We start from the raw sequence: 7,493 nt of genomic DNA, 5'->3' as shown, positions 1-7,493 counted from the left end.
AAGCATGTTTGGATATAATTAGACATATTTTTCTTATTGGGTATGTGAATAAATCTCCTCTGAATAATTTGAGAGGATGATATGAAAGGAGGAAGCAGGATGGTGAATAAAGAAATAAATATGGGTCCAAGATACTCAACTTTTTCAATAATTTTGCTATTTTCTTACCAGATTTCTTTAGGAATACTATTTAATCTAAGTCTGCATTTCATTGTCATTTTTAACATTGTGTTGGCAACATATATTTTTCAAAATATCTTTTGCAAGATTGATGTTGATCAGTCTGACTCCTCATTTCCAGCTTGGCAAGATTTAGTGGAGTTATTTCCCCAGATTTGTGGAAGAAAAAAAACCCTCCACTTTTTGTTTCTATCTTGAATGAAGCCAAATATCCTCAACCCTTCATAAGCCTTCCAAGAATGTCTCTTCACAATTTCTACATATGTACAATGATTCATGTAATATACAAATATAATTTTTACTTATATATTACATATATACAAAAACATATACAGCAGTTACTATAAGGGAAATACAAAAATAAAAAATTTATAATTCCTGGTCTCAAGGAGTTTGTACTCCAGTAGTGGAAATAAGACAAATACACAAATTAGTATAATAGGAGTACAGCATGCTATCTGTATTCAGAGTATAGGGTGATTTTGTCTGACTAGGGGATATCAGGGAAGGCTTCATGAGGTGGCTATCATTTTGAGGTGGCTATCATTTGGACCTTGAAGAACAAGCAGGATTTAGACAAGCAAAAATGGAAGGGAGGGCATTTCAGGAAAAGATTCTCAAAAAGGTGATATCAGGTGATGTCATGTCATGGAAGTGTGATGGATTTAAGTGAGAAGGGGCTGTTCAAAGTCAGCAGCTTCACTTTCTCCTCCAGAGCCATCTGAGTACAGGGGCAAAATATAGATCAGGAAGACAGGAGATGGCCCTGGATGCAATGAGAGATCTTGGGCTCCTTAAGCCAAAATCTTTATCAGTTCTCAGTTTGTATGAGGCCATACTTATTTATGATTAAAACTAGGTAAGAATTGAGACAAAGAATGGCTCCTTTTACCTAGATTAAAAAATAATTAATCTGGGAAGGGAAGATTCTCAAGTTGTCTGGCCAAAGTAAAAATAACTGCTGTTTTCACTCACTCTGAGCCATGAGAGCCCAAACAATGATCAAGTGAGACTTGGAACCTATTGTTGGCAGTTGAGAGCAAGAATGATTTGGGTTTAAGGCATGGAGGTCCTTAAAAAAGAAATGTAGCCTATAAACTCCAAGATATCTAGTAAGGTTTTAGGTTATCAAAATTTATATTCCTTTGGGCTCAGGTATGGGTATGATTCTTTACATGGACAGAGGCATAGAGGCAAGAAAATGCACGGCATATAACAGGAATATAGAGCAATCAAGTTTTGCTAGAATATGGAATATTTAAAAGAGAGAGTAAAGGAAAATTATTGTTTAATTGTTTTCAATTATGTCAAACTATGATCCCTTTCCAAGATTTCTTGATAGTTTTTCCTCTCTTGGAGTGACTTGCCATTTCCCTCTCCAATTCATTTAACAGATGAGAAACTGAAGTAAACAAGATTAAGTAAATCCCCCAGAGCCATAAGTCTAGTAAGTGTCCAAGGCAGGATTTGAACTCAGGAAAATGAATTATCCTGACTCCAGGCCCAGTATTCTATCCATTGCATCACTTAGCTGCCAATAGTAGTCTAGGCATGGTCAAAATTTCATATCATTACAACTACTTAAGAATGATTTTTAATTCTTGTGGCTATTTATGATCTTTTGAATAGATCAATGTTCAAAATACCAGAGGAATACCAGAGGAAATAATACTGAAGATGATTGAAATAAAATTGCATCTAATGGAGTAACTGTATGTTTCATTGACACCTTAAACTAAACTCGTTCAAAACAGAATTCATTACTTCCATCCCCCCCAAACTGCCCTATTTTCCCAAATCTACCTTCCCTATTACTGTGGAAGACATCATCCTCTCTGGCTTACAACCTACAAATTATGCTTGACTTGTTACAAACTCTTACCAATAATAAATTGGTTATTGCCAAAGTATTGTCAAGGCCTATTGCCAAAGTAATGCAATTGGTTGTTGCCAAGGCCTATTGACTCCATCTTTGCAACCTCTCTCATATATACCCCTTTCTCTCATCTGACATTCTAATGTAGGCCTTCATCACTTTTGGCCTAGTTTACTTCAATAGCCTGCTGATGGGTTTGCCTTCTTCAACTCAGTCCCCATGCCAATCCATCCAACATATATATAGCCTCCAAAATGATTTTCCTGAAGTATAGCTCAAACTGCATCTCTCCTCTTCTCAATAAACTTCAGTGGCTCCCTATTGCCTCCAAGATCAAATACAAAATCTTGTTTGGCATTCGAAATCTTTCATAACCTTACCTTCCTCTTTCTTTTCCATTTTTCTTATATCTTACTTCCTGACACATAATCTTCAGTCTAGTGACACTGGCATCCTTGATGTTCATGGACAAGACACTATCTCTTGACTCAAGATTTTCTTTATTCCCTGTATCTGAACTATTCTCCCTCCTTAACTATCCCTATTGACCTGCCTGGCTTCTTTAATTTCCAACAAAATTCCATCTTTTACATGCTTTTCCTAACTCCTCTCCTCTCTGTTCACTATTTCCTATTCATTCAGTATATGTCTTGCTTTTGTATATATTTGTTTGCATTTTGTCATCCCTATTAGATTGTAAGCTCCTTGAGGCAGGAACTGTATTTTGCTTTTTGAATACTTAATGCTTAGCACAATATTTGGCACATAGTAGGTACTTAATAATAAATATTGATTGATTGATATGCAACATTTTTTGAAGACCTCTAACGAGAGACAACCCATCACCTTCCAAGGCAGTCCACTAAATTCTATCATGTACCTCATAAGTTTTCTCTTACTCAAACTAAACAACTCCAGTTCCTTTAAGTGGAACTGATACTTATATGGCCTCATCTTCAGACCCCTCACTGGTTTTTCTTCTTTGGAAATTTTCTAAATATTGCCAATATCCATCCTAAAGTATGTTGTCCAGAAATCATATTCTCTAATGAGGGCAGAATATCTCCTTCATACTGGACATCATAAAGATTTCCAGTATAAAGGAGATGATTCTCTATATTCTGCAGTCTAAAATTGGGTAGCACTATATTCTTTAATATTCTTTTCTAAAATTTCACTGGCATATAGAGGTTACCTTAAGATCTTAAAGACTGTCAGCAGAACATAAATTTGAAAGATCTTATCCAGCTGAAAAGGACCTTCCTGCTATGAAACTGAGCTTCTAGGAACCAGCTTTGCTAGTAAAAAAAATTCATTATTAGCAGGCTAACTACAAGGGGATGAACACTTTTGATATGGCTACCTTTGAAACAAATAAAACTATTAAATGGAACTTATTCCTATTTAAGTTTCCTTATACTTTGGCAGAATGATGGCCTGGCAAGAAAGGATTAGAAAGCAGAAAGGAACACAAAGTATTTAGACCATTTGTATTCATGAATTAATAGTTTATTATCATCATTAAATTATTAATTTTTACTACTATTATTTTAATCTAAGGCCTTTGTATAATGACTTTTTGGTCATATTATAGATGAATTGATACATTATTGAGGATAACTGACACATTATTAAAGTCAAGCAGCTAGACTGTTTTAGTATTGATTATTTTTGTCTAAAAGAAATCAGAGGATATGAAGAATATTCAGCTAAATTGAATGATGACTCCCCATAAAAGTGAATAAAAGGTTGACTTTGTTGTATAACCAATGACTATAGGAAACATCATGAATTTTTTGTCAACTTCATTATAATTCTCAGGAGAAGCATAAGCAAAAAGACCATCATAGAAATTACATTAGCTTACTAACCAACATCAGTAGTAGAGATAGAAATAAATATCTGTGAAGATCATAAGAACCTCCCAAACCAAGGAATTGGTTCCTGAAGACAGGAATTCTTTTTGTCCTTGACTTTGTATTTTCAGCTCTTATCATACTGCTTTGAAGATAATAGAATCTTCAGAAATATCTGTTGATCTGATTTGTTTTGATCTGTTCATTTCACATACAACAATTTGGCACAGATGACAAAATATTGGGAAAAGAGAGAAACAATAATTTGTTGCTAGTAAAGTTATTAATCATTCTAGAAAACAATTTGTAATTCTGCAAATAAATTGGCTAAAATGTCTAAACATTTTGACCAGGAGATTGCAGTATTAGGCATATACTTATGAAATGAAAACTTTTATATACACTATAAAATATTTACAGCATCCCTTTTTGTGGTAGCAAATAATTGGACACAAAGTATGATCAAGGATTAAATTACATTGTATTTAGGAGTGAGTCCCAGAATCTGTATCTCTATGTCTCTTCCTTCCTTCCTTCCTTCCTTCCTTCCTTCCTTCCTTCCTTCCTTCCTTCCTTCCTTCCTTCCTTCCTTCCTTCCTTCCTTCCTTCCTTCCTTCCTTCCTTCCTTCCTTCCTTCCTTCCTTCCTTCCTTCCTTCCTTCCTTCCTTCCTTCCTTCCTTCCTTCCTTCCTTCCTCATTTCAGTTCCAAGGTCAGAGTTCTCATGGAATCCATTTCACATTGATTTTCTTCCCCTTCTTTTTCACCCTCAATTCTTAATGCAACTTGGAGCTGCTTATTTATTCCAATGGTTTTCGTAACACTTTTTTTTTCACTTACCAATCCAATCCATCCGCTAGATTACAGGAACAAACAAGACCCTAAAGGGGTCTGATGTTCTGGATCTTTCATTAAGGAAAAATAGTTCCCTTACCCTATCACTGCAAATATCTGAAGCCATTCTGTAGAGCTCTAATTAATGACAAGCTGCCTTATTACATGGTCCTGGAAGACATTTCATTGTAGCAAAACCTTTAGCTTTCATTTTCTTTTACACGTATCAGGATCTTGTTTTCTCATAATAAACGCCAATAGACTCCAGCATATCAACTACAAGCATGGTTTGTGTGAAAAAAAAGAAAAGAAAAAAAATCATTAATACAATTTTTAGCAGAGAAATAAAAAGGCCAAAAGTAGCAAAAATGAGAGATAATAACTAGTCCAAGTATCAGTGGTACCTATAAAATATTAATGTGCCTAGAAGAAAACCAGTATATTGAGTTTTGTTTAACTATACTATTTTTATAAGGAAAGATTCCATGAAACTAACAGGGATGTATTGTAAGATAGCTAAAACTGAAACAATGGATTTCCAAGTCTAATAATGTTCTTTCACTACAACATGCTGATCTCTCAAATTACATTTTAAAAATTCTAATATTTTATTTCCCCCCAATTACTTATTAAACAATTTGAGCTTTCATTATTTAAAAAAAAATAGTCCAAATTCTCTCCCTCTTTACTTCCTTCCCTGCCCCCTCATTTAGAAGGCTAGCACTTTGCTATAGGTTATACATATGCAGCCATGGAAAACATATTTCTATGTTAGTTATGTTGTTAAAGAAAACACAGACAAAATAAATAAATAAAGTAAAGGAAAAATTCTTCAATCTGCATTAAAATTTCATCAGTTCTTTATCTAGAGATGAATGGCATTTTTCATCATAAATCCTTCAGAATTATCTTGGATCATTGTATTGCTGAGAATAGCTAAATCATTCACAGTTGATCCTCATACAATATTGCTATAACTATATAATGTTCCCCTGGTTCTGCTCATTTCACTTTGTATCAGTTCATGTAACTCCTTCCATGTTTTTCTAAAACCATCCTGCTTGTGATTTCTTATATCACAATCATGTTCAACCTGTTCAGCCACTCTCCAATTTCCCTCAATTTCCAATTCTTTGCCACCACTAAATGAGCTGCTACCAACAAATTCCATTATAATAACTTCTTTATCTCCAACTGTAAACCAAAATATTTTGCTCTTATCCTATCTAGGAGAAAGAGATCTTACATTATTAAAAGAGATAGATTTGTTGTTCACAGCCATTATTATAAGAGATGAGTTTTTTCCAAGGCACTCTCAATTTCTCAAAACTGTTTTGTTTTATTTTTAAAGTTCTTTTTTTTCTGTCAGGCAACTAGCTCAAATGATGGCTAAAGCAAAAACAAGGCTGTGCTCCAAGAGTAGGAGGTATTTTTAGATCTTGAGGAAGAAACTTTTTTTTTTAATTTGAAGTAAAGGATGGCAATCCATTCAAAGCTCTAGTAATGCAAAGGAGTGAATACCTGGCACAGCTTGAGAAGCATGCTCCTAATGTAATGTGAACCAAATGTCAGAGAGGCTATGAAGTCAAATGCTATGCATACTCAAGTCATTCTTCTGTACCACATGAAAAGTTAGAGAATGAATCTAAAGATAAATATTTCTTGCTTTCCATTCCCTATGCCCTAAATGCCCCTCATTTACTTGAATTTTTATTTTATTCTCTTAGCACTTTCTTTAATTGAACTATTGGGTTCCTATGTCCTGCCCTTTAATAAGAAAGAATAAAGATAAAAACTTAAAGCCATAAGTTGTCATGTTATTTTGCAAAAAATTATATTAGCTAGGAAATTTTGAGTAGCAAGCAAAGACTTACATGTAGAAATAGTTGGCTGAAAAGTAGATCCCAATATTGAAACTTAAGTAGAAGGGACTCTAAATTTAATCTAATCTAAAATCCTTCTTTTACAAATAAAGGTAATTGAGGGCCAGAGATACTAAATAGCTTTCCTGAAAATCAATAGTGGGAAAACTGAGATTTCAACACAGTTCATCTGACCTAAAATCCAAAATACTTTTTAAACAATTTACAAGATTGGCTTATGTTAAATTAGGATTAATTGAATGGTTCATGTGTTTCCCTTCTCTTTTAGAATATTTACATTAAAAATGAAAAGTTAGGAGTAATGGTCACAATTGCTCTGAGTTCTCAGATAAGAAAAATGTTAGCAATTAGAGATTTAACATATAAATGCATGTACATACATATTTATTTTCAACGAAAATTTTTTAAAATTGATCCATCTAAATATTGAAAGCTAAATTACATTTAAAAATAATTATCATTATCTTTATTTAAATAATTAAGATTTTAACAACCTGGTCATTTGTAAGGTGTTGAAACTCTTAAGTCAATGCACTGAAGTCAGACAGTCAAGCACTTAGGCTAATTACCAATTGGACAATATTCTATAAGAATATGCTTGGGAAATGGCCCTTCTCACTATCCTGTGCTGGCCCAATCATTTGGTGTATACAGAAAATTGTGGGAGGAACAAGGAGGTGCAGTGAGACTAGCCAGGGTCACTTCTGCGAGAGAGACAAGGAGGTGAGGTCACAGAGATCCTATATATCCTTCTACCGCTAAAGACCAAGAATAAAGACTTTTGCTTACCATGACTCTGGGTGAGTCTAAGGTATCCAGGGTTCTAACGTAGTTGTCACAGTCATTGATCAAAAATACAATAAGGG

This window comes from Sminthopsis crassicaudata, chromosome 4 (genome assembly GCF_048593235.1).
Source record: "Sminthopsis crassicaudata isolate SCR6 chromosome 4, ASM4859323v1, whole genome shotgun sequence".
In the NCBI taxonomy this organism is placed as follows: Eukaryota; Metazoa; Chordata; class Mammalia; order Dasyuromorphia; family Dasyuridae; genus Sminthopsis; species Sminthopsis crassicaudata.
This window is presented reverse-complemented; position numbering follows the sequence as displayed.